Source organism: Adiantum capillus-veneris, chromosome 23 (assembly GCF_014529385.1).
Source record: "Adiantum capillus-veneris isolate H3 chromosome 23, ASM1452938v2, whole genome shotgun sequence".
Taxonomy (NCBI): Eukaryota; Viridiplantae; Streptophyta; class Polypodiopsida; order Polypodiales; family Pteridaceae; genus Adiantum; species Adiantum capillus-veneris.
The window spans coordinates 1135077-1161165 of record NC_140953.1 but is presented as its reverse complement, the minus strand read 5'-3'; the positions used below and the strand labels follow the sequence as shown (position 1 = coordinate 1161165).

The following is a 26089-nucleotide window of genomic DNA, read 5'->3' as shown; positions in this document are numbered from 1 at the left end:
CACGTAAGGCCTGGATGGAGTTCGGATGCGAAGGCTACGTACATGATTGCCTTCTTGCAAGCTTCTTGATGGAATCCTTCGTCTTCTGAGCATCTTCTTGATTAACCTCTTCTTTGCCTTCGTCTACTACTGAGAACCATAGTTCCATGAGGTCAACCAGTTCTTGCTGTCTGTCCCCTCCTCTAGGGTCTGGTCAAAACTGCAACGCCATGCGGACAAGGCACCTGATAGCTCCATCTGAGTACACTTCCACCTGAGAGCTCCACAAGGCTGGTCAAGAGACGAAGTGCTGAAGGTGACGAAGCTGATGGTTGCGATTGACTGATCTTGGAATGCCTGAGCGAGGAGCTTTGCTTCCGTGCGTAAGAAGAACACGAGCGTCACTGTGAGCGTATGCTGATGGAATCCGTGTTGGCTAATACTCATGCACTAAGATGAATTCCATTGCTACCTTGTATCAAGCAGGAACGCCATAGCTGTAGGTGCACAAATAAAAGCGAAGAACCAAGAAGCGTTTCCTAATTGCCTATGTCGGCCGCCTCCACCAATGTAACGTACAGTTACAAGGAGAATGAACCTAAGAATAGCTTGCCTTCACAAGTGATAGGCAGCTCCTTATATTGATCATAGGAGAGAGTACAACTGACTACCAAGCATCTTGGCACACACATGACCTCGGGACATTCACACTACATCTTGGGCGGGCTCACGCCCTACACACCACACTATTATAACGAATTTTATGTGTTGAGACCAAAAAACATCGAGGGCAAATACATATAGCTACCCCAAGTAACGTGCTTTTTTACGGGAGAACGGATCGTCTTTCTCTTCGTCTTCTCTGCTTTCGCTCCTCGAGTAATCTCCTCCCGCTGATCGTCTGGTACGTATTTTCCTCTTCCCTCATCTCTGTGGTTTTGGCATCTTTTAGGGTTTTGAGTATAGTTCAGGGTTTGTCGTTTTTGTTTACGGATCTTGTCGGTCTTTAACTTTCTAGCGTGGACGTAATTCGGAACTTCAATCTTATGGTAACGGTGGGAGTTCCACACACACAGAGAGTTCGTAATTTCAATCTGTACAGGGACTTTTCGATAATATGGTAATGTGAGGGTTCCACACACACACACAAAGAGAGAGAGAGAGAGAGAGAGAGAGAGAGAGAGAGAGAGAGAGAGAGAGAGAGATGATAATGATGATGATGTTGTATTTACGTCCTCGGGGGGCCAAAATGACCCATGGGACCACAAAAAAATCTACAAGATGCTCCCCTCATGTGTGTAGGAGGGGTAGTGGGCTAGTAGCTTTCTTGTGTGTTAGTGTTGTGTGATGATCCAATACTTTGGCAAAGTAGATGCCTAAAGCTACTGGGGAGGGGTGTGTCCGAGAGAGAAGCTCCTCAAAGGTGACATCCCCTTGCAATAGCAGTGGGAAATCAGCACGGATGTGTGCGTATGCTGGGCACTTGATGGTACGTGACATGGGCCTCGCTTTCCACTTTGTTTAAATTGCATTGTGTGCATGTCCTTCTATTTTCCTTAATATTCAGCCACCCTTCCGTTTCAATCTTGAGGATGTGTGATCGCGCCCGCATCAAAGTAATGGCCCGTCTTGCCCGATGGGACATAGGTGTCCTGATATGCAGCTGGGTGTCCCCAGTCTTGTAGGTCTCCCAATATTGTGTATTGATGTGCTTGTCGTAGTGTTCAAATTTGGACCTGTGTACTGCTGTACTCCATCTAGTGTGTAGGGCTCAAGTATGCTTCTCTCAAAATTCAGCCCATGCTCATGTTCAGTGCCTTCCTCTATATGCATGTCCACATGGTCTCCCACATTCCATCTAGAGAACCATTTCCGTATGTCTTCTACAAGACTGGATGTGAGAAATTTACTCTTGTAATTCTTTTGTGGTTTACATCCGGCTTGCCATGCCATGTGGGGTAGACGGCTCTCCGGCATCATCTTAACTTTCATGAGGTATCTGTGTACCCTCTATAAGGCTTGCATTTCCAAGGGTCTCTTGCCTGTCTCCAAAAGCATCACTGAGTATGGGGTGGTAGTTTTGATCCCCATGTGTCTACATAGGAATTTTTTCTGTATCTTTTCCAAGTGCTAGCGCCCCCCCCATACCTCTACACTGTAAAGTATTGTTTGGACCACGCATACATCAAATGCCATAGACTTGATTTCTCGTCGCTTTGTGACACTTTGCTCGCATATTTTCTCAAATTCATATTATTTCGCTTGTCCTGCATCAATTTTGTTTTGCGCGCAACTTCCCCATGCATGGTTTGAAGGTACATAGATGCCCAAGTACTTGAATCTCTCAACCGCTTGGAGTGTTTTCCTGTCATACGTGATGATGGGCTGATTCTCATTTCTACATGTGTGGACTGACATAACCTTTGTTTTGGCTACATTGACTGACAAGCCTGTTGCATTGCAAAATGCATGTACTGCATCCAAAGGTTTCTGTAGAAGGAGGGCCTTGTAGGCAAAGGGAACCACATCATTGGCATATATGAGGAGAAGAAGCGTGAAAGTATCAATGCTAGGGTGATCTCTCCCCTCTCCCATAGCCTTGTTAATGAAATCATCAAGCTCATCTATACATAGTCCAAAAAGTGTAGGTGACAAAGGGCATCCTTGTTTAACTCCCAGGTAGAGGCGTCCCACTATTGCCTTGATATGCTGAGGAACTCCCAGAGTTTCCATCAGAGTTACCGGGGAACGGCATTTTAGGGCCTTGGAACGCCGGAACGGCGTTCCGGCCGGCTGGAGGTTTCTGGAACGCGTCGGAACGGAACGGCGTTCCGGCTGAAAGCTGTCACCGGAACGGGACCACCGGAACGGACTGGAACGGGACGGAATGGGCCGGAACGGCCCCAACGGCAGTTTTTGAAATTTAAAAAAATGACTGTTGGGCAGCCAACGGCCATTTTCAGCAGTGAAAAAAGTATATAATGCCCCCCTCCTCCCCCATTCTTCACACACTCATCAAGCCTCAAGGCCCATTCTCCCTTTCTTGAGCCTTGCTCTCAACTCTCAAGCCAAGCTCATTCTCCCTAGCTTGCTCTCAACTCTCAAGCCATAGTGTGGCGCCGCGGCATGCCTCAAGGCTCAAGCTCTCAACCTCTCTCTCTCTTGGGCTAACTTCTAAGTTCTAACCCTCCACTTTCAAGGCTCAAGGCTCAAGCTCTCTTTCAAGCTCTCACGGAATCAAGCTGCAAGTCTCTCTCTCTCAAGCCCTCTCTCTCTCTCTCTCAAAGTTCAAGATCAAACTCTCTCTTTCACGGATAATCCATCATCCATGGCCTCTTCTTCTCGTTCAACCCCCTCCGTTCATGCGGGCAACACTCAAAAGACGAAGGAATGGTCGTGGTGGGATGAAGTGACCTCGGAGGGCACCTTGTCGGCGGCGGGAGGTTCTCGTGCATGGGGATGCAAGCTATGCTCTTACACGCGGAAAGGGGGGCATGACAAAGTGAGGGCACACTTTCTTCGAGTGCCGGGACATGAGGTGAAATTTTGTGCCAACGTAACCATCGAGAAGAGGAAGGAGCTCGAGGAAAAGGATCAGCAATTCAACCATAAAGCCAAGCCGGCACGCAAAGGTATTGATCCAAAGACCCTCATTTCCCCTTCTTCCTCTCTACCCGGTGTAGGTGTTGGTGCATCTTCAAAAGGTCCAATTCGTCGCCAAAAGACCCTTGCCACCTCTTGGGACCCAAAGAAGAAGGAAGAGGTGGATGCGGCCGTGGTCCGATTCTTCTATCACGACCATATCCCATTTGTCGCAGCGAGGTATGTTCATTGTTTTATGATTCATCAATCTTCTCTCTCATTTCTTCCGTTATCGTCGTTTCCACTTTTTTGATACTAACCTCTTCTATGTTTGATCGAAATAGGTCGGAGTATTGGAAAGTCATGGTGCAACGGATAGGAGAGTATGACACCAGCTATGTGCCGCCATCTTCAGAGGCTCTCCGAACCACCTTGCTCGATCGAGAGAAGGCTATCGTGGAGCAAGCAACCCTCAACATTCAGCGTCTTTGGGCAAAACATGGCGTTTCCCTCATTGCTGACGGGTGGAGCGATACAAGGAAGAGATCTATCCATGGTCTCGTCGCATACTTCAGTGGAGAGATGTACTTTGTGCACTCTCATGATGCCACTGAGAGTGGCAAGTCCGCCGATGTCCTCTCTGCAGAGTGGACAGCGGCCTTAGAAACCATCGGTGAGCAACACGTGGTGGCCTTTGTTACAGATGGGGAGGCATCAAACAGGGCTGCAGCAACTATCATAGAGGGCCACTATCCGCATGTGACAGTGTGCTTTTGCATGGCACACTGCTTGAACAACCTTCTAAAAGACATCGGCAAGCTAGATTGGATTGCTCTAGTCATTGCTGATGCAGTGAAGATGGTTACTTTCATCAACAATCACAACTTGGTTCGGAGTGAGTATCTCAAGAGGTCGGGCGGCAAAGTGCTTCTAAAGTATTCAGATACCCGCTTCGCATTCAACTTTCTTCTTGTACGCAGGCTGTCTGAATGTCAAAATGCGGTCCGATAGGTCTTCATCAGTGATAAGTTCACCACCTCCCCCTATGCAAAGACAGTTGCAGGGATTTTGTGCAAGGATAAGGCAGAGGATCTTGAGTTCTGGAAGGAGCTCAAGAGTCTAGATGCACAGGTAAAACCGGTGGTTCATTTGCTTCGAGTTCTGGATGGCATGGATCCTTGCATTGGCAAGATTTATGAGGCAATGGACGGCATGATTGAGCAGCTTGCACAGCTTGAGCTGAACGCAGAGCGATATGAGGAGATCCATGCGCTTTGCAGCTCGAGGTGGAATTCATATGCCTCTTCTTTACACGGGGCAGCGTACATGGTGGATCCAGAGTTCCAAGGTGTAGGGCAAGAGACAGATAGGGAAGTCATGAACCAATTTACAGAGATCTTAAACAAGATGGTTCTAGACAGAGATGGGCGACGCATTGTCAGAGATCAACTGAGACAGTACAGAGAGATGTGGGGGTCATTTGGCAGTCCAGATGCTCAGATTGATCGCAGGAAAATAGGTTCAGTGCTTTGGTGGGAGGACTATGGCTATGATGGCCCTGAGCTTCAGAGATTGGCGATCCGTATTCTCAGCCAGTCAGTTAGTACCTCATGCTTGGAGCAATTGTGGAGTACCTTTAGCCACATTGCTTCCAAGAAGAGAAATCGGCTTGGAGTGGAGAAGGCTAATGATCTTGTCTTCGTCAGCGCAAATTTGAAAATGCTTTGCAAGAGTACAGACAAACAGACAGATCCTTTTACACAGTGGGAGATGGAGCAAGAGGCTTCTCAGGCGGGTGGAGATGCACATCCACCAACACCAGGTACTTCATCTGTGGCTGAAATCGAGCCGGACCTAGACCTCGATGATGAGGAATGGGAGGATGTGCATGATTTACAGTCGGCTACTACGGATTGGGAGGCCTCTCAGGCTAGTGGCTCTGGAGTCTTGAGTCTTTGCCATTTATCCACCTTTTTGTATGGCTGCTTGAGCCTTGCCCTCTTTGCCATTTGTAGCTACTAGCATCTTTATGGTATTTGTCACCTTCAGTCTTTTGGTATTGTGGTCACTGAAGTCTGGTTTGAACTTTGCCCCCCTTTGGTTTTTTTGTAGCACCTTGGTCGCTGGCGGCCCTTGAGGTTTGTTATTATGTTAGCCATAATTAATTCCAAAGTGTTATCTCTGACTACTACTCTTGCAATTATTTGAGAGCATTGTGTATGTACTATGGGCATTGTGTTTGCTCATTGTTGTTCATCTGGCTATGTACTCTGGGCGCCTCACATCCCAATCAAGTCGTAATAAGGTTAAATGGTCTTCGAATCGTGTTTTTTCAATTTTGTGGGTATTAGAGTCAAAGGACTCTAATACTACTTGTATTCAAACACATAACGCTAAAAAAAATAATATTTGGGTGTTTTTTTAGCCTGCCGTTCCGCGCCGTTCCCGTTCCGGGCCCATTCCCGTTCCCCCGTTCCGCAGGGAGGCCTGTCGCCGTTCCCGTTCCGCGTTCCGGGTAACTCTGGTTTCCATACGTGACCATAGGTCTTGATGGGGTACTGTGTCAAACGCTTTCTTGAAGTCCACAAAACAACAATACAGGGTTTTGCCTTTTAGCCTGGCTTCATCCATCAAGATCCGGATTGTGATAAGGTTGTCTATCGTGCTGTGACAGGCTCTAAATCTTGCTTGTCCAATGGCACGTTTCCCGTTATTTTCAGCCCATGTGCTAAGATCTTTCTCAACAATGCTTCCAAAAAGTTTTGCCATACATGAGCTCACCATGATGGTGCGATAATTGGTGAGCAAATTGCGGTCACCTCCTTTAAAGAGCACTTCTCATTTTACGTTTGGCCTCCTTGCATTTGCATCAAACCAAAGATTATGAGGTAAATCCTTCCTAGGCTGTTTACCAGTTTGATACTTGCCCATAATAATTTTTGCCGCTTCCTCCATTGCATGTCGGAAGATCTTCCACGTCTCTTCAATGTCACAAGGCATGTTCCGGTCAAACAGTAAGCTATCTAAGAGACTAGCATAGTCCTCTTTCTTCGTGAGTTGCATTTTGTATGACCAATTCGGTGTATTCATTGTGTTGACAATAGGCATACTGGGCATGTGTAGGCCTATATGGATTGGTGTATGGTGTGAGGTTGGTAGCCTGCTACCCACTTCAAAACTATGGACCAAGTCCAATGCATCGTATCTCACCAAGGCATAATCATTTGTACTCCTCCCATGATTTGCCGTGTAGCAAGTGTATGATCCAGAGTGTACGAACTTATCCGCACCATTCATGGCTACAAGCTGCATTGAGTTCTCATGGCTAACCCCTGTGCATTCATGATGTTATCACTTGAACGTCTATCCCACATAGAACCAAGTATAAGTTCCCCATTCTTATCCGCAGGGTGAAGTGAATGGTCTGTCAATTGTACTTGTGTGTTTCCAATCCGGGCATTCAAATCCCCAAGAAGGACAACTGCTCCCTCTTGTGCATACATTGCAATGTCTGTACATAGGTCAGCAAAGGGGTCATTTTTGGATAGCTGGTTTGTGTCATAAAAGGTGACTCTCCATGCGGGATATAGCATCCTGCGACCAAGATCAATCCTTTTGATGAGCAAACCTTAACCCATATATAGCTCTTATGGTCATCAATCTTGCATACCTTAACCATCTTTTGAAGCTCTTCCTTATACATTACAGCTACATCTCCTTGTCCTCGCATTTTGGTACCATTCCACCATACGGAGTGCTTGATATATCCACTAATGTCCGGCAGCTTGCATGTGTTTTGTTCCCATGTTTCCAATAGGAAGAGTATGTCAGCTTGTGATAGAATATCCACCAGCCCTTCTCCCTTATGCCATGGGAAACCTCTACAATTTCAACTTGTAACCTATATGGTCGTGATCCCATGGGTCGCGTGCCCCTATGCATTTTTAGGCGGTGATGTTGGTTTTTTCTCCTTGAGGCGTTCCTCATATGCTTTCCTTCTTGCTGCCTGTTGTGTTGGTGTTCTATCTTCACTCACATAGTATTGAGTGCCTTTCAAGTAGAAGCGTGCAGTTTCCAAAATTATGGTCCTTTTGCGAGCATCCAACATTGTGCATACAACTGCCTATGAGCATCAGTCTTCTTCTGGCCCACTCTATGTGCCCCATATACCCCTGCATCTTGCATATCAAGCTTTTTTGCTGACAAGGTGGTAACATCTACGTTCAATGACATGACTGTTTCCCTCTCAGGTTCTGGCATGCCTCGTATCACAATGTTTTGGGATCTTTTCTCCCTTTCCTTCTATTCTTTAGATCCTCATGCGTATACATACTCTCATACGTATACATCTCTCCTGTCTTGTGTCCCATGGTCCTCTCTTGTTTCACTATCTGTGCCCAAGATGGAGGAGACCCCTCGGGTGCATCGGTTACATTATTGGTGACCTGTGTTAAGTGACTTCCTTGTTCCAACACTTGAGTTTGCAACATTTTCAAGGTGTCTTCGTGTTGCTGAAGCTTCAGAGCTTGCAGTGCAATGGTATGATCCAACTCTTGGTTGCGTAGTGTCAGGTTTTTGATATCTTCATTTTGACGTGAAATCACCTCATTCTGTTGTCGTACCTGTTCTTGGATAGACAGTAGCAGTCCCCAGATGTCCTATGTAGTACATGTGATCGTCATGTCCCTTGAATCCTTGGGGGGCATGTCCTTCGGCATTGATTTGATAGGTGCTGAGCTCATTGTTCGACCGCTTCTGGATACCCTTTGATTAATGTGTGCTAATTGCATAGGTGGGGAATTATGCAATACCTGTCAGCATTGTCGGCACTTGCTGTCGGGCTGTCACGACGGTGAATGGAGTACCTTGGCAGCCATGGTATACAGGCGGGCAGGTGCACAAGTTAATGCGCCAGCTGACTGAGGTGCGCAGGCAGGCGCATGCGGGCGCAGATGCAGGCGCGGGTGCATAGGTTAGTGCGCCAGCGGGCGGGCGCAGGTGCAGCAAAGGCGTAGGAGAGAGAGAGAGAGAGAGAGAGAGAGAGAGAGAGAGAGAGAGAGAGAGAGAGAGAGAGAGAGAGAGAGAGAGAGAGAGAGAGAGAGAGAGAGAGAGAGAGAGAGAGAGAGAGAGAGAGAGAGAGAGAGAGAGAGAGAGAGAGAGAGAGAGAGAGAGAGAGAGGAGGAGGAGGAGTATGAAACTATCCCAAGAGACCTTAAAGATCTATTCGACGAGGAGAGAGAGAGACCTACATCGGTACATCCTTTCTCAGTACTTTTAATGCATACATAATTCTTCCTCTTCATAGTGATGGTTTTAGGCATCCATTCGATGAGAGAGAGAGAGAGAGAGAGAGAGAGAGAGAGAGAGAGAGAGAGAGAGATTTAATTATCGTTCACGGAGGTCAGTATGACCTATGGGACCAAAAAAAAACATTACATCCGTTCTTGTGGGGTGGAGGCGTTAGATACATACCAGTTAGGGACCGAGGGTCCATTAAAGGGGGAGGAAAAAGGGTAGGAACAAGATCAAAATCAAAACCTAAGCAGTGTCAGGTGGAGGGGAGCTGGCTTGGGAGTTCAAAACTCCTAAATGATGGCTTTACCACCACGGTAGACTGTCCATTTACCTCGTTTACGAGCTTCATACATCTTCTTGAGCTCTCTTGCTTTATGCTTGAGTTGGTTTGTAGTCAATTCCTTGGCAATCGAAAGCTTTGTCCCCTTGAGGCGGTAGGATTGGCGTAGCAACCTTTTCCGTTCTTCTTTGTTTTTGAAAGTGAGGATGCATTGGCCAAGTGGTACACGCCTATGCGTGTTGTCGATTTAAGAGAGAGTGTCAGGCTCGATGTTGATTGGTTGAAGAGTGTCATTGAGCTTGGTGATGGCTTCTCCAAGGGTGTTCTTAATGAGAGAGTGTCCTCCTCGGTGCACCATGGTGAGGAGAGTTCTCCAAATCTAATCTTGAGGGCAAGCGATTCTTGTAGGCGGCATTCTTGCAAGGCTACTTGGATTTCACTGTCGATCTTCTGATGCGCTGCTGCATTGGCTTCTGGCTGAGCCGCCTTGACAGTCTCATTGAGAGAAGCTTCGACTTCGTGTTTTTTTGCGAGTCATTCTGTAAGCTGCAGCGGAATGAATGTTGAACTTTGCTCAAGGTGAGTGCTCCGAACTGTGCTCAAGGTTCCTTTTTACTTACGGAAGGGAGAGCCTTTCGTTCTTAATGAGAGAGTGCAATGGACATCAAGTGCATGAGATGAGAGATAGAGAGAAGAGAATAAGACACCAGAGACGTAAAACCCTCCTCCGAAGGCCCCACTCTCGATGGCGAGAGTGGTCTACTATTGATTGCACAATCTGGTACAAGTGTATGTAGAAGCTATCTGATGCAAGTCTAATGGTTGAAAATTGAATGCTTGATGAATCTACAAGGGGTCGAAGTTGTCGGGTTACTCTGCTACTGTTTGGCTTGCTACGTGGTCGTTGAAAACTGTTACGCGACACATCTAACCCTATGTGTCCGTGGACAAGCTACAGCATGATCAGGGTCCAGTCAATCCAGTTAGTCTAGATTTAGAAGTGATCTGGCACTTTTGTGAGTGTGTTCGCAGACCATGCATGTCCAGCCACTTAGTGTAGATGCATATCCTCTGGTTGCACACAGCATGATCATAAGCATTCCCATTAGAATCCATCAGAATCCCTTCAAGAGAACTTCCCAGTGCATTTAGCCTATTTTTCCTATTTTTGACATTTTTCACTTATTATTTTTAAGTGACTTTTGTTGGAAAGTAGATAGGGCAAATTGAGTAAGTTTGTATATAAACAAACCTAGACTAGCACTAATTGGTAGAAGAAGCACAGGAGCACATGCTCAACATGCACCTTCTCAGCAGAACCCCAGCACAACCCCCCCAAGAGACCTAGCGTTTTTGGAGCAGAGCCAATACCTAGCGTTTTCAATACCAGTTCAACCAGCGATTTGCACTTGTAGATTCCGGCGACGACAGAACCTCAGATCAGCCTAGCATTTTGCATTTTGCAGAGCAACCGGCGATAACAGTAGAATTTCAGCCCTAGCATTTTTGGTTTGCAGATCAGCCCCGACGTTTTGCAAATTTACCGCGACGAAACATCAAGGAACATCAGCGTTTTTAATTTTCAGCAATTAGCACCCGCAGATAAAGTCCCGAACCTCGCAGATCTCACCTTCCCGCAGTAGCTACTCGCCGCACGATCAGATTCCACGAAGTTTACAGTTTCAGCCCGGAAAACGCAGATTTCAGCATCTGCGTTTTCAGCGCGTTGTCGTCGTATCGTCGCCATCGACATCGTCATCGACATAGAGTCAAAATTCAGCAGATAAAGATTTGCAGATTTCAGCCCTTGGCATTTTCAGATTTCAGCCCGTCTCGTCGTCGTCCTCATTGTTGTCGACATCGTCGGCAAGTCCAAGCATTGTAGAGATTTGTGCAATCATAAGTAGATCGCTCTCGCCATAGAGAGTGGGGCCTTCGGAGGAGGGTTTTACGACGTCTCTGGTGTCGTATCTCTCTTCTCTCTCTATCTCTCAGTCTCATACACTTTCATGCACAGTGTCCATCCACTTTGTTTGTGTCCATTGCACTCTCTCACTAAAGGAACGGAAGGCTCTCCCTTCTGTAAGTAAAAGGAACCTTTGAGCACAGTTCGGAGCACTCATCTTGGAGCAAAGTTCAAACATTCATTCCGTTGCACCTAACATTGGTATCAGAGTTTTGGCAGTGTTCAGTATCACTCAAGGAAAGAACCACAAGAATCACAAGAATTTTTTTTTTTGCTTGTTGAGGTTGCACGAACCCAAGTTCGCTTGGGCGTGTTGATTCCTAATCGTGTTTTTGAAGAGTGACAGGAATCCCAGGAAAGAAGGGCTTGTCGAGCCTCCCCTTGTGCCTCTTTTCACTCATTGAGAGCGGACCGTGTACTTAGTGAGGTGGAAAAAAGCAACCTTGGTGTGAGCACAAGGCCGCCAATGGTAGAACTCGGGTGAAGAGAAGATCCTTCTCAAACACAGATTGCAAGCGAAAGAAGACCCCCAAGAACCTAAAGAACCTCAAGACCCTCAAGAACTCAAGAATCTCAAGACACCTAAGAATCCAAGTTCCTCGTGAACTTAAGAACCCAAGACCACAAGAACCCACAAGAACCCACGACTTCAATAGATGGTCTTCACGTGAAGCGGAATGGATACTTCGCATACAGGTGATGAGCATGAGAGAGGCGATGAAGAGTTTTCCCCACCAAGAGATTATTCCGACCTTCCCCCTTCCCCATCTATTTAAGGATTGCACTAACTCCTATGGAGGCTTTCGACAAGATGGTGATGGACATGAAGTTAGAACACGAAGCAAGAAGAGCAGAAAGAAAAGCAGAAATGGAGCGCGAACACCAAGAAAGAGTTGCAGCCATAGCGCGTGAGCGCGAGCAAGCACGCTTGGAAGCCAAACAACGACAAGCTAAATTGGACAAGCAGAGAACAAAGCAAGACAAAGAACAGAGCGACCGACACAACAAAGAGTTCTGGCGACTCTTTTCTCAAGTTCAGGCACAGATGCAAGAGATTTGGGGAAAGGAGACTCTCTCAGTCTCTTCTTCTCCCAAGCATGACACACAGGATTTGCATGAGTATGAAAAGCATGATGATTTGAATGATAACGATGAGCATGATGATTTGGATGACAATGACAAGAAGGATGATTTGCATGATCAAGATGTGATTTCTCACAAGCATGATGAGTTGCATGAAGATGATGTGATTGTTCACAACGATGATGTGTTAGTGGATGCTTTTTCTAGCGAAGCTAACCTCGTTGCAGATTCGATCAATCACGAAGGATCGATCTTGGCTCTCAAGCCTAGGTCCAAAGAACCCTTACAGGAAGTAGTATGTGTTTGCATGATTAGTCAGTACGCATTGTTCGAGTGTTTTGTTCGTGATTGTTTCCTGTATTTTAGTCCGCGTCTATATGTGATCCCTTTTACTAGGTATGACATATTTTACGTTGAGCACGTTTCACTCATGAATGAGCACGGATGTATGCGGATTATTCATGAAAAGCTGAAAAGTATGCATCTAAGGAAGTCACATTCCATGTCTCTTCCTTGGCACGACACAATTGTAGAAAGAGCACATGAAAATATGAGCACCAAGCATGGGCATTTCCGTTGTAGATTGCCACAGTTGATTGATTTAGATGATAAGAGAAAGATTCGATCTCATTTTTTGCGTGTGTGTGGTGAACGATTTAGCACTCCGTCTCTTTGTTCACCTACATTGCATGCACCGTCTTTTAGGAAGACAAGATTTTTTCCACTCACTTTACATGGAGTAGGTATGTTCATGGTTTTGTGTTGGAAATGATTTCAGGAATTTTCAGCCATGGAGATTCTTGAAGAAGAAAGAAGCATGACACTCCACGAAGTTGAAGCATTGAAGGAGCCACAGAAGACTTTGTGTCGCTTTTAGTGCGGCCCAAAGAAGCAAGCGTTGCACACCTTTATGAAGTTCAAGTACCGCACAACCCATAGGCCGGCGAAGAGTCCCTTCCAAGATTCCGGATGCTATTGGCGATCTCCCTCGACACCATACAATTTGGTACTAGTACCTCACTTTGAAAAGGAGGGGATGTCACGTGACACATCCAACCTTATGTGTCCGTGGACAAGCTACAACATGATCAGGGTTCAATTAGTCCAGTCAGTTTAGATTTAGAAGTGATCTGGTACTTTTGTGAGTCTGTTCGCAGACCGTGCATGTCCAGACACTTAGTGTAGATGCATATCCTCTGGTTGCACACAGCATGATCATAAGCATTCCCATTAGAATCCATTAGAATCCGGGAATTTTCCAATGCATTTAGCCTATTTTTCCTATTTTTGACATTTTTCACTTATTATTTTTAAGTGACTTTTGTTGGAAAGTAGGTAGGGCAAATTGAGTAAGTTTGTATATAAGCAAACCTAGACTAGCACTAATTGGCAAAAGAGGCAGCAGGACCACATGCTAAACATGCTCCTTCTCAGCAGAACCCCAGCAGAAACCCCCTTGAGAGACCTAGCGTTTTTGGAGCAGAGCCAATACCTAGCGTTTTCAACACTAGTTCAGCCAACGATTTGCACTTGCAGATTCCGGCGACGAGAGAACCTCAGATCAGCCTAGCATTTTGCATTTTGCAGAGCAACCGGCGACAACAACAGAATTTCAGCCCTAACGTTTTTGGTTTGCATATCAACCCTGGCGTTTTGTAGATTTGCCGCGACGGAACATCAGCGTTTTCAGTTTTCAGCAGTTAGCACCCGCAGATAAAGTCCCGAACCTCGCAAATCTCACATTTCCGCAGCAGTTACTCGCCGCACGGTTAGATTCCGTGAAGTTTACAGTTTCAGCCCGGAAAACACAGATTTCAGCATCTGTGTTTTCAGCGCGTTGTCGTCGTATCGTCGCCATCGACATTGTCATCGACATAGAGTCAAAATTCAGCAGATAAAGATTTGCAGATTTCAGCCCTTGGCATTTCCAGATTTCAGCCCGTCTCGTCGTCGTCCTCATAGCGGCAAGTCCAAGCATTGTAGAGATTTGTGCAATCATAAGTAGACCGCTTTCGCCATAGAGAGTGGGGCCTTCGGAGGAGGGTTTTACGACGTCTCTTGTGTCGTATCTCTCTTCTCTCTCTATCTCTCAGTCTCATACACTTTCATGCACAGTGTCCATTCACTTTGTTTGTGTCCATTGCACTCTGTCACTAAAGGAACGGAAGGCTCTCCCTTCTGTAAGTAAAAGGAACCTTTGAGCACTGTTCGGAGCACTCATCTTGAGCAAAGTTCAAACATTCATTCCCTGCACCTTACAAAAACTCTACTTGCTCTGCTGTCCAAAAACGCAAAGAATGCTGAAATTTGCTGATGCAAAAACGCAATCTGCAGGGCTTTTAAATGTTACTGAAAACTGCTGTGGGGCTGCGGTCCAAGAATGCTATGAGTGGCTGAACTTGGCTGCTTCAAAACGCTAGAATCGGCAGCCCAAAAACGCTGCAATCGGTGGCCAAAAACATTGGTTAGATGCTGTTGAAAAACGCTGAATGCAGAGGCTATATCCTTGCTGAATCTGCTGATTAGAAGCATTGCTTGAGATCGCCAGATAGGCTGAAATAACGCTGATGAAGCTAAGGAGAAAACGCCAGCCAAGGGTGGGGGTCTTGTTGAGAGAGGAAACTTGTTGCGCTTTGGCGTGTGTTCTGCTTGCTCTTCTGCCAAATGATGCTAGCCTAGGTTTGCTTATATATTATCTTACCCAAATTGCCCTACTCAGTTCCCAACCAAAGTCACTTAAAATAATAAGTGAAAAATGTCAAAAATAGGAAAATAGGTTTAATGCATTGGAAAATGCTCGTGATGGATTCTGTTGGATTCTGATGGTAATGCTGATGATCATGCTGTGTGCAACCAGAGGATATGCATCTACTCTAAGTGCCTGGGCATGCACGGTCTGCGAACAGACTCACAAAAGTATCAGAACACTTCCTAAGCTAGTTTGACTCGACTGATATCATGGTGTAGCTTGTCCACGGATACATAGAGTTGGATGTGTCACGTGACATACCCTCCTTTTTAAAGTGAGGTAATGGTACCGAGTTGCATGGCTTCCTTGTAGTCCGCCAACAACTCTGGATAATCCTTGAAAAACTCTTTGTCGACCCACACCGCTTCGTGGGTCCCTCGATCCTTGAACTTGAAAAAGTATTGTGTCACTTGCTTCTTCGAACTATGTCGAAACCGATGCAACAACACTTGCTCCGGCTCCATGAATTGAGCTTCATCTATGATCTTCGGTTCTTCTTCTTCTGAAATGTCTGTTGGAGGCATTTCCTGAAACAATTTCAAACAAGAAACATGGAAACGTTGTGCATTGACTATGAGTTAGGCAACCGCAATTTCATTGAAACCTCATTTATCTTTTTAATGACTAGAAATGGACCATACATTCGAAAAGACAACTTTGGACACTTCTTTTCAACTTGTTTAAGACGTTGCTTCATGATTCTTAAATACACTCAATCCCCTTCCTTAATCGAAACATTCTGACGATGCTTATTAGCCTGCCGCGAATAAGATTCCTGAGCCTTGCTTAGCCGAAGCTTCACACTCTCAGAAATCTAATCCAGTGACTGACTTTCAGCATTGGTATCAGGCATTTGACTGACCGAGCGAGTCAAAAGTGGCTTGAACGGACAGCCAAAAGCTGCTTCGTACGGAGTTCGACCAATGGCAGAGGAAAAAGAGTCATTCAAAACAGCCTGAACCAATGGGAGATAGAGCTCCCGCTGAGAGTGCTGATCATGCACGTATGACTTTAAAACATCAAAAGCCAATTGATTGTAAATCTTTGTCTGGCCATATGACTGTGGATGAAAAGCCGATGAAAAATTCAACTTTGTACCAAAATTTTCAAAGAGTACGCGCCAAAAATTGCACGTGAACTTAACATCCCTATTTGAAACAATTGATTTTGGCAAACCGCAGGGGGCGTACCAATGCTTAATGAACAACCGTGCTACAGGCTTTACAAGGAATCAACATGCAAAACTTGCTGAAACGATCGACAATTGTCAAACATTGAGTGTTCCTTGAATGCAAACTTGGTGGAAGGTTAGTCACAAAATCCATGGAAATATCTTGAAAAGGTCCATCGAGAATAACGAAAAACATTCTTTCGCATTTTAGGCCAATAAAAGAATCTTTCTATTTTTTCCAAAGTGTTGTTCATTCCCCTGTGCCCACCCGTGAGAGAATCATGTGCATCATGCAATATGGTTGGCCTGAGAGAGGGCAACACACATAAACGTTGACGAAAATACAACAAATCATCACGAATGAGATAGTTGCTTGGCCCTTGGGAAGCAAGAGTCTGCAACCAATGCTTACCAAACTCGGAATCCGCATACTGATTCTTCATGCTGTCGAAAGACACACCCTGAATAGACAATGTGGACCTTGACTCAAGAGCCAAAATCTGTCCTTTGCAACTTAATGCATCTGCAACAGGGTTAGCTTTTTCAAGCACATACTTAATTAAACCTCCAAATTGATCAAAAAATTGTGACCACCGTGCCTGGCGATCGCTCCAATGTGCACTAGGCATAGACTGGAGCCACTTGAGGGCTTGATGATCTGTGCGAACTGTAAACTCTCTACCATAAAGAAAATGCTTCCAATGCTTAAGAGAGTGAATGACAGACAAAAGTTCTTTATCATAAACTGAATAATTCTTTTCCGCACTATTGAGCTTCCGGCTAAAGAAAGCTACAAGACGACCATGTTGTTGAAGCACATCGCCTATGGCGACATTGCTCGCATCCGTCCATACCTCAAAGGGGTCATCCCAAGAGGCAAGGATAAGATACGGTGCTTCTGTCACCGCAACCTTGAGAGCTGCGAAAGCCTCAATGGCTGCTTCGGGTAAGTCTACTCACTGACGAGTCTTTATCCCTTTCAATACATCAGTCATAGGTGCGGCAATGTGTGCAAAATTCTCTATGTGCGAACTATATGCTTGACATAAACCAAGAAAAGAACGCACATCATATACAGTTTTAGGCAAATCCCAATACGACCTTGTTCCATCTTCGCGGGATCTAGCTTGACGCCTTCTGCAGAAATAATATAACCTAGATAAGTGACTTCAGTAAGAAAAAATTCAGACTTCTTAACTGCAATGTACAACTGACACTTATCCAAAAGGGTTAGTACCCTTTCGACATCCTTTTCATGTTGTTCCCACGATGCAGAAAAAAATGAGAATATCATCCAAAAAGATGAACACACATACATCGACCATATCGCCGAAACGGCCTACCATGAGACGATTAAATGTACCCACGACACCTGTCAATCCAAAAGACATAACAATATACTCCCATTGCCCTCGCTTGGTGCAAAAAGTGGTCTTAAAGATGTTGCCTTTGAATACCCGTACCTGATGGTATCCACTCTTGAGATCGACCTTTCTGAAAACCTTTGCCCCATTGAGCCTATCTAGGATATACTCAATGCGAGGCATCGGAAACTTGTTCTTGACGATCATCTTGTTCAAAGCCTGTAATCAACACACAAACGAGAGAACCACCCTTCTTGTGAACAAACAAAATAGGAGCAGCAAAAGGACTTACACTAGGACGTATGAATCCTCTAGCCACCAACTCCGTGAGTTGTCGCTTCAACTCTTCCTCCTTTGTTTTGTTTAAATGATAGGGAGCCTTACTGACAGGCTGTGCCCCCTCCATAAGCTCGATGCGATGGTACTTTGGCCGCTCGGGTGGGAGATGAGGTGGAAGATCATCTTGCAAAAAAAGATGTTTAAACTTGGTAAACAAATCTGAATACTTAGCTGGAGTCTGAATGCTCTTGGAAACTGGAGCAGCATAGATGAATGCCGCTTGTGCTCCTCGTTGTAATTCACGCTTTACCTGTACATGAGAAATGAGAGGCAAAGAATGCAAACTCTCCTCAACAAGAATGATGAGGGGGGAGTCAGTCTTGGCATTTAATGTGAGAGTGTTAGCTTCCCAATCAATGAGAGGGTTATGCTCACGAAACCATCTAATACCCAAAAGCATATCACATGCTGAAAGAGGAGACACGAGAAATTTCCTACGAAAAGCAGCTTGTTGAACTGTAAACAACACATCAAGACACTCTTTTGTGATGAGAGAGTCCATACCAGGAGCGAAGCCAGAAACCTCGAGAGGAGATTTCTGACTAACCTCTAGGCGGTGAAAGCGCAAAGCAGAAGGTACCGGTAGGTGCGCATCGCGATGTAGTGCAGGATTGGAGCAAGAAGCAGGAGGTGGAGTGCAGCAGAGAGGAAGCGCTAGGGATCGAAGCAGGGAGAGAGAGAGAGAGCTCACGTTTTTGGGGAAAACTCAATAAGTGAGTTTTGGGTTTTCCCACTTTTATTATAAGTGACTTTAAAAAATTGTGTCCACTTAAAGGCATAAATGACGCCTTTACGTTAACCAACTCCCACCAGCTGTATGGAATGCTCATGTTGAGCCTTAGCAAGACTTTTGGTAGTCAAGGTGACTAGACCATCCTCCAATACCTGTCGTATGAAGTGGTACCGCACATTTATGTGTTTGGTACGCGCATGAAACATGGCATTTTTGGCTAAATAGACAGCACTCTGGCTATCACAACCCAACACGGGTGGATGAGCAGGCATGCCAAGTTCTTTTGCAAGTCTGCCCAACCAAATGGCCTCTTTGAAGCCTCTGTGGCTCAAATATATTCAGGCTCGATAGTACTCAATGCCACAATTTTGTGTAACCTAGAACACCAAGAGACTGCACCACTAGCAATGGAAAATACATATCCACTGGTAGATTTCCTGGTATCCATGTCACTTGCCATGTCTGCATCACAATATCCCTGCAACTTTAAGTCACTTTTGCCATAACAGATACACTTTGATTGTGTACCTTTCAAATATCTCAGAATGCATTTGACAGCTTCCCAATGCGCTTTACCAGGATTCGACATGTATCGACTAACAACTCCCACTGCATAAGCAATGTCGGGACGAGTGGCAACCATAGCATACATAAGAGAACCACAAGCTGATGCCTAAGGGATACCCTTCATTGCTTTCGCCATTTCATCCTTCGGGCAATTTGCTTTGCTAAGCTTAGTGTATGGAGGTAAAGGTACCCCAAGAGACTTAGCATCAACCATATTAAATCTGTCAAGTACTTTTGCAATGTACCTTTCTTGAGATAAAAACAACAATTTCAGCTTTCTATCTCTTTTAATACGCATGCCCAAAATATGCTCTGCATCACCCAAATCCTTCATAGCAAATGCTGAATTTAGCTTACGTTTCAGAGCATCAAGACTAGTCTTATGTTTCCCGGCAAGCAGCATGTCATCAACATAGAGAACAAGTATCAACATAGAGAACAAGTATGATGGGACTACCATCTTCATCCCTTTTCATATACAAACAATGATCTGCATGGCTGCATTTAAAGCCTTGAGACATCATAAAAGTGTCAAACTTCTTATACCACTGTCGTGATGATTGTCTCAAACCATACAGAGCCCTTTTCAGTTTGCATACAAGTTCCTCGCGTGTAGAAACTACAAAACCTTCAGGCTGTTTATGTATATGTCCTCTTTAATGTCACCATGCAAAAACACGTCTTTACATCCATTTGATTCAATTCCAAATCAAGCACCGCAACGAGAGCAAAAAGGACACGTAAAGTTGTAAGCTTTACAACATGAGAAAATATTTCTTGAAAATCAATTCTTTCTTTCTGTGCATATCCTTTTGCAACCAATCTTGCCTTGTACTTGGGTTTTTCTTCCACTATCTTAATCTTGTATACCCATTTGTTAGAAAGAGCCTTTCTCCCTTTAGGCAATGGCACAAGATCCCAAGTATCATTTGCAAACAAGGATTTCATTTCCTCTTGCATCGCAAGCTCCCACTTACTGCTTGACTCACATGATTTGGCCTCTTTATATGTACAAGGTTCACCCTCATCTGTCAACATTACATGATCCAAAGAGGGGTTAAATCTCTGCGGTTGCCTTCTCAAACGAGTTGACCTGTGTACCCAATGATCTACATTCTCAGGCAATGGTTCTACATCATAAGGCAACTCATTTTCAGCTCTATCATGCTGTTGAAAATCATTTTCAACCAATTCAGGTGGCTGTCCATCCTCATTAGGAGCATCAAAATCATGTCCTACCTCTTCTGGCTGAAGGTTAACCGGCTTATTATCAATTTCAGCTTGCGGTAATGCATCATGAGGCTCTTTTTCAACATCAATGGGTGGCACGGAAGGCTGAAATCTGTCTGTTTTCTTGTTAGCATCAAATTTTGTAGCATTCTTAAGCAATTTTGCCTCATTGAACACAACATCTCGGCTGCGTATTACCTTTCTAAACTGTGGTAACCACACTCTATAGCTCATTTCACCTTCTTTCCCATAACCTAGGAAGACTCCTTTAATGGACTTCATATCAAGCTTTGTTCTCAAGTCATTGCGTACATGAACAAAAGCTTCGGAGTCGAATACTCTCAAATGATCGTAAGAGGCAGGTTTGCCAGACCAAACCTCCTCTGGAATGTCATTTTTCAGTGTACTATTAGGAGAGCGATTGCAAATATGAACTGCAGTTTTCAATGCCTCCCCCCAAAACTCTTGGAAAAGATTAACGGTGGACAATATGCAACGCACTCTCGCATAAATTACGATTATACCTCTCGGCCACACCGTTAGAAGACGGATTATAAGGGGCTGTCAACTTCCTTTTAATCCCATTTTCATCACAAAAACGCTGAAATTCAGCAGATACATACTCTCCTCCATCATCAGATCTGAGACATTTAAGCTTAGTACTCTTTTGCGTAGTGTCAAAAGCATGAAACTTCTTAAAAGCATTAAAAGTTTCACTCTTTACTTTTCAACAAATGCACCCATCCTTTCCTAGTACAGTCATCAATGAATGTTTCAAAATACAATGCACCACCAAAAGACTTAACAGGCATAGTGCATACATTGGAGTGAATAAGATCAAGAGGATTAGCTTTGCGAGAGACACCAGATTAATAAGAAGATTTCTTTTGCTTCTCATAAAGACAATCATTACAAAAATCCAAGTTTTTGCCTTTTACATCAACCCTTTTCAGAGAGGAAAGCACATCAATACCCTTTTGGCTCATATGGCCAAGTCTCTTATGCCACAATTCCGTGCGTGAAGCAACGTCAGCAACAACAAGAAACTTGCCAGGCAAAGCTTTGCATCGAAGATAGTACAAAGTACCTCTTTTAGACCCTTTTGCAACAAGCATAGAGCCCTTAAGCAACTTCCATGAACCCCCAACAAAGATGGTAGTATAACCATGTGCATCTAACTGGCCAACAGATAGCAAACTTTTCTTAATGCTTGGTACAAACCTGACATCATTCAACACAAGCTCTTGACCATTGTTAAGAGCCAAACGCATAGTACCCATTCCCTCTATATTGCAAGCAAAATTACCACCAAGGTACACCTTGCCATAATTGCTTGCAACATATGTAGCAAAACACTCCAAAGATGGAGTCACATGGAATGAAGCACCAGAATCCATTGTCCATGACTGCGATAGGCCATCATTAGCACTGAGCAATGCATCAATGACATCTTTCTTTGAGATAAGCATGTCTTCTGCATTAGCTATTACCAAATCTAAGGGGCATGAAGCCGCAATCAAGATTTCCTCAACGTGTGACAACTCCTCAATGACCACACTAGAGGATACATTTGCATTCTCAGCATCCCTGGAGGAATCACCTGCTGATTTTCCCCCTTTCTTCTCATCTTTCTTCTTCTTATCTTGCGTTTCCTTCTTCCTTTCCTGCTCTTTCTTGAAATACCTGCAATCGGGTTTCTTGTGACCCTTTTTGCCACATTGATAACAAGTGACATCCTTATCTTTTGTCTTGCTCTTACTTCTATTTTGAGTCCTGTTGCCGGCATCACGCTTTTGATTTCTATCTCTTGCATTATAGGCAGAACTGCCACCTTCCCCACTAGACTTGCGTCTAATCTCTTCATTATGGATAGACCCTCTCACACCGTCATACGTGAGGGTGGGACTGTTGCTCAAGGAGACAACCAAGGTTTCCCAAGTATCTGGCAATGTCATAAGCAAGAAAATAGCTTTCAGCTTATCATCGAATTGCTGAAGCCCACTGTCCTGCAATTGACTCAACACACCTGTAAAAGCACTCAAATGCTCAGAAGCTGACTTCGAGTCATCAAGCTGCATATTCACCAACTTTCGCATCAAATGCACCTGGTTCACAGGCGTGGTGTTTTCATAATTGGACTTTTAGCTTTTGCCATATTGCATAAGCAGAGTCCAAACGCTTGATGTGTGTCAAAATGTCATCATTGATAGCCATTTTGATGTAGGCTATAGCCTTCTTATTCAACCTGGCCCACTCTTCGTCAGACAAACCTGGCGGCTTATTCTCTTCCAATGTATCTTTACAATCCTTTAAGAAAAGGATACCTTGCATGCGTTCTTGCCAGAGGTCGAAGCCTTGACCATCTAACCGTTCGATTTTTATCAAACTTTTAGTGTTAGATGCGAAAGAGGAAGAAGCCATTTTAATTCAACCACAAGTGTGTAACCTAGAGAGATGCAATAGGCTGAAAATTTCAACATACAGGAGCAACCACAAGACTTTGCATACGATAGACCACAATTTCTTTACATGAAATTGTCCAAATTTGAAATCTCAGCTGAAAAGAGCAATTTCAAGCACGTGCACTCAGCTTTTCACTCAATTTGTCGCGACAAACATCAATACATGCAATCCCACAACTTTGGTATACATGCGTATTGCTGTTTTGACCTGTTATAACCTGTAAATCACCTGTTTTGACCTAAAAACAGCATGTTTTGGTGACCATTTTGACTCTGGAATCAAGGGGTTTCGTGATGGAAGCGAAATTGATCGCGGGAGAGCAATTTTAACCCGCTGTCCAGCAAACTGCGCAGGGCTGTTTTGAAACCCTAGGGCTCTGATACCAGTTGAAAGCGCGAAGCAGAAGGTACTGGTAAGTGCGCGTCGCGATGTAGTGCAGGATTGGGGCAAGAAGCAGGAGGCGGAGTGCAGCAGAGAGGAAGCGCTAGGGATGGAAGTAGGGAGAGAGAGAGAGCTCACATTTTTGGGGAAAACTCAATAAGCGAGTTTTGGGATTTCCCACTTTTATCATAAGTGACTTTAAAAAGTTGTGACCAGGTTCAATATGAATCTGCACAAAGTATAAAAATGTACAAAAAGGGGTTATTTAGGCCTTTAACCCAACAGGCGGGCTCTCTCAACAAGAGAGACACTAATCACATCATGCATATTGTCTGGATCAAACAATATGATAAAACGTTGACCCTTTACATGACCATAACACGTCATGAGACTCATTGATGTGTGTGTCAAAGACATGACAAGATTCAGCTTGGTTCATTAAAGTGCTTTTGGATGCTGTGAGGTGGGGCTGTCTTAGGACAAGCCTTCTTAATGTGACCCTTGACGTGACATTGATAACATCTACCTTTCTTAGCATAAATCACTTGTTCTTCAGCCGTGATGTATCCTCCTATAATTCATGTGCAGCTTTTTCATCCGGGGTTAGCTTAGGTTTTGCAGGTGCTTTAGCTTAACCCTTAGATTCATTGTTAGAGTTCTTTTCCGAAGAATTAGAGGAAGACGAGCTAGAAGAGTTACCATTCTTACCATTCTTACCGTTCTTACCATTCTGCGTGTTCTGAGAATTCTGAGAGGTTCCTTGAGACGTCTTGTTCTCCTTAGGCTTTCCCTTATTGTGCTTCATCTCTTGTGTGAGAGCAATTGTTACCGCCTTGTTGAGATCGATTGGATCAAGTATCTCCACATCAAACTTGATATACTCGTGCAATCCATAAAGGAATGCCTCCTTGCGCTTCACATTCGATTTGCGTAATTGAGTGCCAAGCTGCAAAACACGATTAGAGAAAGACATAACTGGCATACCATTTTGCTTGAGAGCGCGCCAATCGTCCTTCAATCGTGAGAGGTACTGAGGTGGCATAAACCGCGCTTTGAGCTTGTCTTGAAAATCGGCCCAACTGAAGGAGGGGCGTGAGTTCGTCGGCTTTCTCTAGGTGCGCGGCTAACTGTGTCTCTTGCCATGTATGGTACCAATTGATGGCATCATCGGCAAGATACATAGCTGTCGTCAAAACCTTGCTATTTCCTGTCTTCTTAGTAATGGCAAAATAAGCATTAAATTGATGCAACCAAAAATGAATAACCGTAGCATCCATCTTACCATCATACTTACTGAACTAGATCTTCTCTGTGACATGGTTGTTGGATTTCGAATCTCGGCTTGCACCACTTGATGAACTACCAACATCTTTGGCTGGCTCGAACTTCGAGGTGAGAACATGTTGGAACAACTCTTGCATGCGTCGTTCACTCTGTTCCGCACACTCTTCCTGTCTTTCCTCGGCTCCTAAACGATTCGCTTCTTGTTGTGCCATCATGTCCAGCATTGTCTTGACCAAAGCCTCCATCGAATTTGGTACAATCTGTGGCGTAGATGGGGAAGGGGGAGGGTCGGGAAAACCTCCTGGTGGGGAAAACTCTTCTTTGCCACTCCCACGCTCACCACCTCCATGCGAAGTATCCATTCCGCTTCGGGTGATGACCATACACTGTGATCTTGGTTCTTAAGTTCTCGAGGAACGTGGGTTCTTGTGGGTCTTCGGTTCTGGGGTTCTTGGGGGTCTTGAGTTCTTGAGGTTCTTCTTTCGCTTGCAATCTATGTTAGAGAAGGATCTTCTCTTCACCCGAGTTCTGCTCTTTTCCGCAGGCGCACCCTTTGGCGGCCTTGCGTTCACACCAAGGTTGCTTTTTCCTACCTCAAGTCGATTGGCCGGCCGCTAAGTGCACGGTCCGCTCTCTATGAGTGAGAAGAGGCACAAGGGGAGGCTGGACAAGCCCTTCTTTCTTGGGTTTTCTGTCACTTTTCAAAACACGATAAGGAATCGACACGCCCAAGAGGTCTTGGGTTATGTGCGACCGCAACAAGCAAAAAAATTAAAATAAAATCTGTGGTTCTTGTGGTTCTTTCCTTTAGTGATACAGAACACCGCCAAAGCTCTGATACCAGTGTAAGCTGCAGCGGAATGAATGTTGAACTTTGCTCAAGGTTCCTTTTTACTTACCGAAGGGAGAGCCTTCCGTTCTTAATGAGAGAGTGCAATGGACACCTACAAAGTGAATGGACACTGTGAGTGAAAGTGCATGAGATTGAGAGATAGAGAGAGAAGAGAATACGACACCAGAGACGTAAAACCATCCTCCGAAGGCCCCACTCTCGATGGCGAGAGTGGTCTACTATTGATTGCACAATTTGGTACAAGTGTATGTAGAAGCTATCTGATGCAAGTCTAATGGCTGAAAACTGAATGCTTGATGAATCTACAAGGGCTCGAAGTTGTCGGGCTGATCTGCTACTGTTTGGCTTGCTACGTGGTCGCTGAAAACGTTGCTTGCTCTGCTGTCCAAAAACGCTAAGAATGCTGAAATATGCTGATGCAAAAACGCAATCATTAGCTCCTTTAAATGCTGCTGAAAACTGCTGTGGGGCTGCGGTCCAAGAATGCTATGAGTGGCTGAACTTGGCTGCTTCAAAACGCTGGAAAACGTTGGTTAGATGCTGTTGAAAAACGTTGAATGCAGAGGCTATATCCTTGCTGAATCTGCTGATTAGAAGCGTTGCGTGAGATCGCCAGATAGGCTGGAAAAACGCTGATGAAGCTAGGGAGAAAACACCAACCAAGGGTGGGGGTCTTGCTGAGAGAGAGAGGGAACCTGTTGCGCTTTGGCTAGTGTTCTCCTTGCTCTTCTGCCAAATGATACTAGCCTAGGTTTGCTTATATATTATCT

The 26089-nt window shown here is 44.8% G+C and overlaps 1 protein-coding gene across 2 annotated transcripts in view; it reads left to right on the top strand.

Moving 5' to 3' along the window:
• Positions 1-746: 746 nt before the first annotated feature.
• The window catches only part of LOC147427320 (AT-rich interactive domain-containing protein 1-like), a 45517-nt gene continuing 20174 nt past the window's right edge, over positions 747-26089 (top strand). The window contains exon 1 of one of the 2 annotated variants that reach the window (XM_086497285.1): positions 747-883. The gene's annotated coding sequence lies outside the window, so the exon portion shown is untranslated. Of the gene's footprint in view, positions 884-1009; positions 1100-26089 lie in introns of those variants that run through there. The other variant, XM_086497286.1, reaches the window with a different exon arrangement.